The sequence below is a fragment of the Mustela nigripes genome, chromosome 11, assembly GCF_022355385.1.
Source record: "Mustela nigripes isolate SB6536 chromosome 11, MUSNIG.SB6536, whole genome shotgun sequence".
Lineage (NCBI taxonomy): Eukaryota > Metazoa > Chordata > Mammalia > Carnivora > Mustelidae > Mustela > Mustela nigripes.
The window spans coordinates 19,085,546-19,095,500 of NC_081567.1; the positions used below are offsets into that span (position 1 = coordinate 19,085,546).

General features: G+C 46.3%; 1 protein-coding gene across 1 annotated transcript in view; it reads right to left on the reverse strand.

Moving 5' to 3' along the window:
• HS3ST4 (heparan sulfate-glucosamine 3-sulfotransferase 4) overlaps window positions 1–9,955 on the reverse strand; it is a 394,282-nt gene that overhangs the window by 382,867 nt on the left and 1,460 nt on the right. The window lies entirely within an intron of this gene.

A 9,955-nucleotide genomic window follows, 5' to 3' on the forward strand; every position in this document is an offset into this window, starting at 1 on the left:
GGTAGTCTGCCTCTGCTTAAACATTTGATTGATAATTGATCATTCATCCAGAGAAACATAATCCAAACCACTCCCGGGAGATAACGGTCCCTCGGAAGTAATCCAAGCTCTTCTAAAACGTTGTCACCTGGTGACAACCTGCCATGGGACTCCGGCACTGTCCCCTGCCCCTCTGAAGTCCGACTCTCTTTACGGGCAAACGTGGGATAAGAAAGTATCCACTTGGTGAGGCTCCTGTGAGGGACACACAGATAGTGTTGTGTGCCGGAGGGAACCTTTTGGGGAGACTGTCTAGCCCACACAGCTGGGTTGAGTGGGTTTCTCTTTCTTGCACCCAAAATAGTCTTGCAAAAATAGTACCGTGAAAGAGCCTAGAACAATTCTTGGCCAGAGTTCCCAAGGAATGTGTGATTTCTTTTCAGAAGCCTAAAGTTTTACAAGAAAACTTAGCACATAGAAGGTACTCCCTTTTATTCAACAGTTCATTGATTCAAAATCAGTGGTTGGGGACACCTGGGTGGCTCAGTCGGTTGAGTGTCCAGATTTCGGCTCGAGTCATGATCTCAGGGTTGTGAGATTGAGGCCCCCGTCGAGCTCCACGCCAGGTATGGAACCTGCTTGAGAATCTCTCCCTCCCTGTCCCTCTGCCCCTTCCCTGAGCTCGCTCTCCCTCTCTCTCACCCTCTCTTTCTAAAACAAAAACAGGGACGCCTGGGTGGCTCAGTCAGTTGGGCCGCTCACTGCCTTCGGCTCAGGTTGTGATCCCAGTGTCCTGGGATCGAGTCCTGCTATCGGGCTTCTTGCTCGGTGGGGAGCCTGCTTCTCCCTCTGCCTCTGCCAGCCCCTTTGCCTGCTTGTGCTCTTTCTGACAAATAAATAAATAAATAAAATCTTAAGGGAAAAAAAAAGATTTAAAGCAAAAACAAAAAACAAAATCAGTGATTCATTAACCACAATTATGGAGCACCTACTGTGCGCCAAGTACTGTTCTGGGCACCGTCAAGGAAAAGACAGATGGGACCCCCGGTCCCTTGTAGTTCCCCTTCCAGCAAGAGGGAGATGTGGAATTCGTACGATTTATGAAAATATGTTCTGTGAAGAAAATAAAACAGCTCAACAAGCTCAGAAGTAGAAACAGGTTTTTAAAAAACCAGGTAGTTGGGAAAGGTCTTTTTGAAGAGTTGGAATTTAAGCCAACATGTGAAGGATGATAAGACACAGGCAGGATGGAGCAGAGTATTCTGGTGCAGGGAACAGAAAATAAAAAGGCCCTTCAAGCAGGAACAAGCTTGGGCCCAGAACAGAAAGGAAGCCACTGCTCCAGTATGTTGCTAAGACCAGACTCCCCTCCACCACCAACACCCAGCCTGTCCCGGAGGCAGGCCAACCAACCCATCTGGATATGGGAGATCCAGCGTGTCTAGCAGGGAAAGGTGCACAGTTCTTATTCGCTTCCAGGCAGCTACAGGACAACGCTTCTGGGAAAAGGAGCTTTGAGACAAGTTAAATGAGATGCTGTGTGTTTGGGGCCAAGGACTTGGGTTTGAAGCCCGACTCCACATCCTGAGCCAGTTACTTGACCTCCGTGCAACTCAGTTTCCCTTACCTGGAAAACATGGGTGATAGCAGGACCCCTGTTCCATGATTCCCATGAAGACTGAGTGACCCAGTGCCGGGAGCAGAGTGTGGCCATTCCCACCACTGCTACGGCCCCTCTTTCCCAAACCTTCATCTCCCTGTTCCACTGAAAACAACGATTACTTTCCCTGATTTTTTTTTTCCCCTTCGTGCATCTACCATCTACTAATTTACACCAATCCAATGGTTAATCCACACCTCGGCACAGTCCAACCATCCTTGAATGGAGGATATAAAGCAGAGCACCCCCCCACCCATCAAGGAATTATAACTCTGTTTATGAATCTCAACAGTAACAGTTATCTTACCATCAACTTCTCGCTCAAATAAAACACACAAAGTAGGGGAATCTTATATACAGAGTACATCATTTTGGCCACGTTCACAGAAACAATATTTTCAGACCACTTTCAAATAAACCTGACCTCAATTCGGCAGCTCTAGTACCACTGCTGTTATGGCCATCGCTACTACGATGACCACTGCCTCCGAATTCCAATAACAAAGGAGGAGGAGGGACAGAGGGAAAAGACAGACATGCCATCCTAGAGAAAAAGGTCTCTCCATTTACTCCTCTCTTTGCTGATCCCCTTTGGTAAAATATTAAAATTTTGTTCTTACAAGTCCCTTGCAATTTTTGCTAAATTTATTCCTAGTTATTTTGTCTCTCTGGTTGCTTCTATAAATAGAATATTTTCTCTCATTTTATTTTCAAAATGTTTGGCATAACCTTATAGGAAAACTATAGATTTTGCATCTTAATTTCCTTACCAATCCCCTTAATGAATCCCATTATTGTTCTTAATAGATTCATGGGAAGATTCGTTATCTTAAGTTTTCCATTAAGAGATAAAACTGCTGACGAGTGGTAATAATTCTACCTCCCTCATTCTCATTGTATTCCTCATCCAAATGCATCATCAATTAATTTCTGAACAAAGATAAATAACAATGATCATTATGGACATTCTGGGCTTCTTCTGAATGTAATGGGAATATTTTTAGTGTTACATCATTAAAGATGATGCTGGCTGTGAGGATGATCCTATTTTATCAGCAGGTGTTCTAAAAATCAGGAATAAACACTTAATATTATCAGCTGTATTTTTAGCATCCATAAAGTCAATCCAGGATTTTTCTCCTTTGCTACAGAGTCAATCACATTGTTAGACTCCCTAAGATCAAACCATCCTTCCATTCCTGGAATAAATCCTACTTTGTGAGAGCTTTTATTACCTTATAACATAATCATTTACTTGTCCACTTCCCTATTTTATAAGCTCTTTCAGATCACTGGCCATGATTGATTCCTGTTTGACCCCAGCACATAGCTGACAACCAATACATGTTTAAATGATAAGTAATGTTTAAATGATCATGTGGTTCAGCTGGCCCCCACTTCTAGCATCAGAAACCTGGAGCACCTCATTCTTACAGGGAAATTGTCCCCTATGATTTTAGTGAGACTAATGCTGCCTCCCTACTCCCACCATTATCCCAACCCAAAGTGGTGACCACATCACCTGAGTCTAATTGGAGTACTACACCATTAACTGCTTTAGGAACAGGTACATGACCCAAACTCAGCCAATGGCAGCTCCAGGAATTTCTTACAAAAACTCTTAAGGAAAGTGATTTCCAAAAGACCTGATAAACGCTATGTTTTCTGGGTTGCTGTTTACCATCTTGCCTAAAATGTGGTGAGACAACCTACTTGAGAATAAAGCAAAGTCGAGAAAACCATGTCAAAGGATGAAAGAGAGAGAGAGACCTGGTGGTATCATTTGAGTCCCTGGATCCAGCTGTTCCTGAAGTCATTATCCCCTAGATTTCACAATTACATAAACCAGTAAATTACTTTTTCTTTGTATAATAGTTTAAGATCATATTCTATTACTTGCTACCAAAAAAACACTGTCTAATTCATGTGTTGTTTCCCCATGAATAGGCTTTGTACATTCTTAAATAAATGCCGGAAAAAAAACCTTAAAGGGAGGCAACGCTAACTAGTGAATGTTAAAACAAAAATTCAACCGCCTGCTTTTAATTAATGGCAAGATGGGCTGAAAGACTCCCTTAGTGAATTATAATTTCAGACTGAAATTCCCAAGACAGTTAAAGAGGAGCTTGTTAAACCGCAGAAACCAATGGAATCAAGAGATTACTTTAACAGGGCGGTGGTTCAATCAGTTCCAGAGGTATCATCCATTATGCAAAACCAAAACCTTTAAAACTTCCTACCGTACAACCCTAGCCATCTCTCCTTCGCCTAAAATCTCGAGGCCTCTCTCCGGACTCTAAAAAGTAAAAACGACTGGTATGAGTTACAAAAATAAAAATAAAAATAAGTCATTCGTGTCATGACAGCTGGAGAAAACCAGTGAAAGGAGCCAAATCTCAAGCCCAGGGAGTCTGGCTGGGGTCTTCTCGAAGAGTCCTGCCTTCTCAAACACTTTCGGCTCTGCAGAAAAACTGAAGGCAAGCACGGCCTTGGCATTCTAAATGCCTCTGTAGCTATCCAGGCCAAGCGGCTTCAATTCTTACTGTAGGTTCAAGAAAATGTCAGCGCGCAAGCCCAGAGTGCCTCCCCACTTCCCCACCGCAGCCCCTCGGTGGAGAATTCCGGCTGCAACTACTTTGTGAAATCAGACTCTTCTCCTTCAGCTCCAGTTACAATAGACCAAATTCTGGAATCCGGGTTTGATTATTCTCTGGAGAGGTACTTAAGAGCTGCTTCAGGATTTGAAATCCCTCATTCAGACATCATCTTGAAATAAAAGGCTATATTCACATGAAAAATGCATTACGGCTTTCTCTTTAGGACCTTGAGTACTGACGGGCAGGGAAAGTGAAGACGGGCCAGGAGAAAATGCGCGGGCAGGGGGCGGAGAGAACCACGTCCTCCGTCACAGACTCATTTCATCATCGCATAATCCCTTGGAAGGGAAGTGATACTGAGCCCATTGTACAGATACAGAAACCGAGGCTTCAGCATCACACCAGGAAGACGCAGTGGCCTCTGGCTCAGAGACCGATGGAAGAACATGCTCCGGATGTTGGGGTCCCTGATCAAAGGAACCAGACCCACACAAGGCGAACATCAAGCAAAGCTGTAGTTCGCTCCAAGCATCGGAAATCAAACCAACCAGTGGGGGCCAAAGAGGCGGCGTCGACCAGGACACCAACACCGGCGACTTCCCTTACCCGGCCACTCCCCGGCAAGGCCCATGACGCGCCCAAGGACCACGATGCTGCAGCAGAGGACGCTCCCACCCACTACCCTCCCCTGCCTCACAACCTCACCTTTATAGAGGGCGTTGAGCCCCGCCCACACGCAGGTGGCCAACGAGATGCGACACACAGGGAGAACTGCACTCGGTCAGCAATACGGGGGGCCAACTGAATCCCAAGTCACCGTAACAAATCTATGCGCGCCTCCCAGATTGGACGTCTCCCACCCGCCTGGCCCCGCCCCAAACCCGCAGCCTGCAAGCAAGTTCCTCCCGGAGGAGCAGGGTCAACCCACGCCCGCAAGGAAATGGCTCCCTCTGGCCCACCAGGCCCTTACACCCTACACTGTTGCTTCTCCCCTACTCGCTTCCTCCCTCTGCAACGTCTAACACAGCAGTCTGTTCTAGAATCCAGGTATTTCACTGAATGGACACTTCGGAGACGATACAGTCTCATTATCTAGGAAACAGAATTGTTTTAGAAAGAAAGAAATGGAGCGGGTCACCTGAGCTCCAACAGAACTAGTAAGGTGGCAGAGCAGAAGCTAAGACCCAATTACTTTCATCTCTCGGGTCTTACGGAACCCACCTGAGGGGAAATCTATTTTATAGGTTCAACTTATCTATATGGATCCCACTGGCGCTCCTGACTGATGAGTGAACGAGGGAAGAGCTGTCCCACCTTCAAAAACACGGTCGCTGAACACAAAAGGGAGATGTGTTTGTGAATTGGCTATTCCTGCCTCAGTGTTCATGTTTATCTCCAGCTCCTTTTGTTATTGTTGCAATATATCTGGGAGGTATCCACACCTTGCGCTTGCAAAATCTGTAAAGCCGGGGGAAAAAATGGAAACTAAAATAGCACACGTAAACCACAATCCTGGCAAGGGCTGAAGGGTCTGGCTATGCCGGTTTACTTTCTAAAATGAGTTTAAACCAGAGGTCACAAACTGGTAGCCAGCTGGCTGTCTCCAGCCCACAGATGTGTTTTGTTTGTCCCACAGTGCTGGCCCACACAGGCTTTTAAGAAATTTCAATCAGTTTGCCAATGTGGAAAAAACAAGAGATTTCACATCAGAGCCTGGATTTCCGATTTCTCCCACCAAGTGCAGGATGTGGTAACATTTGCACACAGGGAAGGGTAGCTGGAACTGAGTAGTGGCTGACACCTGCAGACAGGGACATGCCCCCAATTTCTACCCCCCCCCCCAGTCTATTTCACTGGGTTTCCAGGTTGGTGACCCTTGGTTTAAAGTCAGGCAGATGTAGATTACAAAGCCAATCATTATTAGATTTTTCCCAAAATCCTGCCCAATAGGGCAATCAATATTCAGTCAATATTAGGACAGCTGTGATCAGACCAAAATGATTTGAAAATTTAAAAACAAACAAACAGGAGTTGGGTTCATTTGGATTTTTCTTTCTTTCTATTCTTTTTGAAAATACATTCACCTTTACTATGTCATTTATTCTCCCCAACAATCCACAGATAAACAAGCTGAAGATGAGTGATGTTAAATCAGTTACCTATCCAAAATTATCCAACAAGTAAGTTGTAAAACCAGGTTTGGAATCCAATTTTGTCCAACTACAAACACTGTGCTTTGGGAATATTGAAAAAACCCCTTTATAAAGCCATGAGGCTTGCTCCTGCCTCAGGGCCTTTGCATCTACCGTTCCTACTATTGGAAACCTCTCTACCCTGATCTCTACGCAGCACAGAATTTTATTCTTTTTTATTCTTTCACTTCGTTTACATCACCCTCACAAGGAAGTTTTCCCTAGTCATCTGATTTCAAATAACCTAGGCATGCCCACAGACACGCATGCACACACCCATTCCTCTCTAGACCCCTGCTACTCAAAGCGAGGTCCGGAGATCAGCAGCATCAGCAGCACCTGAGAAGTTAGAAATGGAGACTCTCAGGGCCTTCCTCAGACATGCTGAATCAGAATCCTGCATGTTCACAACATCCCAGGTGACGCATGCACGTTTAAAGCTTAAAAAGCGCCGCTCTACTAGGAGCCCTGCCCAGTGGAAATATAATGTGAGTCACCAGCTTGATGGTACATTTTCTAGTAGCCACCTGAAGAAGGTAACAAGAAAGACTGTTCCCTGTCTCTCCTGCCCACCACTTGAATGTCAGGTTCAGGAGCACGGCTCGGTAAAGAACAGACATTCCCTAACTGCCAGGGCCTTTCTGGCTTCTTCCCTCATTCTCGCTCCAGAAACCAAGAGCAAACAGCGTTGCGGACCACCTTCCTCTGGGTACCATAAGCATGACTATGGGAACCGTTTTCCTGAGTGATTTTCCCCGAGCCAATGGGAGAAGCATATTCACTGTTGGCAGGGCAGACCATCTGAAACCCCGGAGGTTCCCTTCCCATTGCCCTGGAGCTGAGGTGTTTCCAAAGCCAAGGTCAGGGTTACTATACAGTCTGTAAGCCGCGGGGGAGGCCACACCACAAGGCAGCCCAGTCTCTTGGATGAGTTCTGCTGCAGCCACCAGGTCCCACCCCTTTGAGGAGTCTAAGGTCTCTGCCCCGACAGCTTGGAGTGGCCCATTCTGAAAGGTGCCTTGGGGTTTTGCCCTTTTATTTCACTGGTTTGTAAGAGTAGAGAGAGGAGGGTCAAGTCCACCCCCGCTTATAATTCATGGGCCTGGGTCAATCCACCAAGGGAGGCTTGCTTCTCCCACAGCTTTAACACTCGCCTCCTAATGCATTAGTCTATCTTGCCCTGAAATCCAAAGCACCCATTCTAATCTCAAATGTGTTTTTAAATCACATCAGATCAACAGCGTAGGAGAAAGCAAAACCCAGATTTAAACAAGACTGGAGTGACATGGAGGAGATAAAACTCCCAGGGCTGTTCTGCTGGGATAGGACGAAAGCCCAAAACCAGGGCTGCCCGGAGCTGACCCCAAATTCTCGCTTCTCCCTCTGACTGAAAACACCCCAGGAACACTTGCAGAATTAGCCAGTTCTCACAGAAGCACCTCGACAAGAAAAAGGGAAAGCAAACAAGTCGGGGAGAGAATCAAAACCTTTCATTCATCTGTGGTCCTCTCCTCAGGCGAGGAAAGGCAGATTTCGCGTAGGCTCCTCCATAGATGGAGGGAAGCGTGACCATTCATGTACATTCAAGCCCAGATGCCGCCATTTATGAGATGCACTTGGATGGGGAAACAAGAGGAAGGCTTTCCCTTACTGGTTTGAACTGATGCCACGGTTTCCTTTTCTGCAATATAATGAGGATGTCATCCCCTCTCTTCCTCCAGGGGAGACAGGAGCCTGTGAAAATCCCACAAACACGCTCAAAGCACTGCTGTCCCTGGTAAGGCTGGAGAGGTATGGGAGCAGCCCCAGCACACTCCTGTGGGCCGGAGGGGTTTCGAGACATCTTCTCAGCAGCCAGGTTTGCGTGGCCACTGATACCTCCGTGCTACACAGATTCTTCTCCAGCACCTGCGGTCGGCACCTCTAAGATAAGCACCACAAGGATCTGCCGTGGGTGAGACCCTGGGGTCAAGGATGGGGGGCCGCAGAGAAACCCCGTGATCCTCTCAAGCGAGGATCAAGAGAAATCTCCCCACGTCTTCAGGATAACAGTTCTGTGGATGGGGACACAACACTCACACTCAGCCCCAAAGACCACACGAGGGACGGCCGGGAGTACGCAGTGCTGGGATAGAACCTTCCACAGCCCTGTCATACCGGTCTCCGTGCCTCCTCTTCCCAGCCTCAGCGTGGAAGAAGATTAAGAAAATCTGACATCTCCCATGCTCTCATTCAGAAAATTCTCCGGTCCCAGCGATGGGACCTCCTGACACGCATGCCACCACGCACCCTTTATCAAACTTTAAGGCTTCTGAAGAAAACACTCCCTTCTCGATTTCCGGCTGCTACAAATCAACCCAAACACATGTTGGAAAGATGTGATCTTTATGCCTCTCTCTCTCCCAAAAGGGCACTTGGCATTTCTCCCGAGATACGCAGCTTTAAAATTAGAATTGGAGAAAGCCACTGTTACCTTCCTAGGGCTGAGGCTACCTCACTGCGGAAACCAGGACATCCCCCCTAACCAAGAACTGAATAACTGAAACCCTCCCAGACAGCATACCCCTTCTCTTTATTTCTGTGGTTGCATTAATCATCCTAACACCTTTTTAATTATAATCACAAACTGGAAACCATGGTTCGTGATGTTATAAATACTGATTTTCCAGTGAAATTAGGCATTTGCTGTTTTATGTTTTGATAGGAAGGGGCTGTTTGAAGCCTCCTAAAATATTGCAATTAGTTCTGGCTGTTGAAACAGACAAGACATTAACAGACACATTTGCTGTTTCCATTTAATGTGGTGGAATGTTTATGCCTAAGTGTACTTCTCTCAAGCTTTGAAAGCATAAGGCGTATTTTTTAAAGTGGAAGGAATCAATCACAATACACCCATGTATTATCTATTTCTTAAGTTAAGCTATTTCTAAAACTTTTCGCAGGCTGTAATTTAAAGTTGGAAAGCACATCTCTTCAACAGGAAGGGAACTTGTCAGGAAACAATCCTTGTATTTTACCTATTGGCTCTGTTTAAGATGATAGCATCACTTTAGCTGACAAAGCCTGTGTTTCTGTTTGACAATTGCAATTAATTACTGAGATGCAACCAAGATGGGGCCAGGCATCCCGATCTATTTTCCAGAGAGATACAAAACGGAAGGAAAGAAGGGGAGAGGGAAAAAAAAGCAGAGGAGGTTCGTCTTGGGAATTTCCACCAGCGTGGAGTTCAATGCTATGGCCGGCCAGAAAGCTGGAGGATTAATTTATTTTACCTGCACCTAACTTTCTACGGTCTCTTCTCCCTTTATCTCAGCACTGGAAAAGGAGAGAGGCGAACATTTCACATGACAGGAGCTCCAGTCTGTCGTGAAGGAGGTGCGGGTTGGAGTTTTGTGCAGTGCACAAAAACTCTAAGGGCACCAACTGTCGTGTACACACTGGTGCTGCCGAGGCCGAACCGACCCAAGATTCATTCAGCCACGGGGGATCGAAAGTTCTGGAGATGCGGAGCGGGGGGGGGGGGGGGG